The sequence below is a fragment of the Trachymyrmex septentrionalis genome, unplaced genomic scaffold (genome assembly GCF_001594115.1).
Source record: "Trachymyrmex septentrionalis isolate Tsep2-gDNA-1 unplaced genomic scaffold, Tsep1.0 scaffold24, whole genome shotgun sequence".
NCBI classification, from domain to species: Eukaryota; Metazoa; Arthropoda; class Insecta; order Hymenoptera; family Formicidae; genus Trachymyrmex; species Trachymyrmex septentrionalis.
Window position 1 is genome coordinate 1611959 of NW_017305397.1, and position 1139 is coordinate 1613097.

The window sequence follows — 1139 nt, forward strand, 5'->3', positions numbered from 1 at the left end:
ATTTCGTTTAATTCAATTATATATTATAGTAAGTATATACATATATAGAGGCAACCAAGGTCACAAATTAAAACGAGCTATATTAGGATTGTCCCTATATTTATTACAATCGATTATAAGTTGAATCGAGCGAAAAAAGTGACAGTAATTATTAAATTTTACTTTGCGATATATTATTATTTTCATTCGTTTTACACTCGTTGTGCAGATTATGCGACTCATAGAGTCTTAAGTCGTTAAGATAATCGACCAATCATAGTCGATTATTCTTCTCACATTCTACCGTGATCGGTGAATTTTCTACGACTTAAGACTCTACGACCGCTACGACTTCTATCGTAGATCCCCCGCATTATGTCAAATGAGGCGTTGCCTTTTATTCCCAAAGATGCGACTATCTCTATGTTAAAAATGCGCGGCATTAATATACATCCTACTTCAGTCTCGACTCTCGCAACATCTCCAAAGTTTATATTTCGAGACAGAAATGTGTCAACGGCTTTATCGCGTACGTGTGTCGGGCGACTTGAAAGAGAGTCAGCCATCCGACGCGCATCCATTTCGCATCCTTCGAGATATGATAGCTGATCGAGCGATCACTCGCCACGGGCTCGCGCGATCAGACGGATACGCCTCACTGGTATTCGGAACGTTCGGTTTACGTTTGTAAAACCGTGGGTGGAGCTAATCCACCCGACTGAGATTAGTCCGGCGACGACGTCTCCGCGCCTCGCGTCGATAGGTCGGCGGAGGTTTAAGATCGTGACGCGAGATATTCCGTGTTCCCGGATTGCATTCCGACAAATCGATCCACGGACACGCTCGCGCGCACTTGGATTCCTTCGTCCGTACGAAAGAAAGTTTCTCGGGTACGCGGGGGCAACCTTCTCGCATTAATCATTCGTGTCTCCTTTTACGGCCAGTCGCGGTTACGGCTTGGATTTGAGTGAATGAACGGTGAAATTAATTGCGACCTCGAATGCGATGTTAAACATTAGACCGAAGCGAAGAGGGATGGGGAGGGGAGGGGAGGGAAGGGAAGGGAGAAAACACCTGATCTTTACGCGGATTCGCTGGAGGTGACCTAACCTATTTCTCTCTCTCTCTCTCTCTCTCTCTCTCTCTCTCTCTCTCTCTCT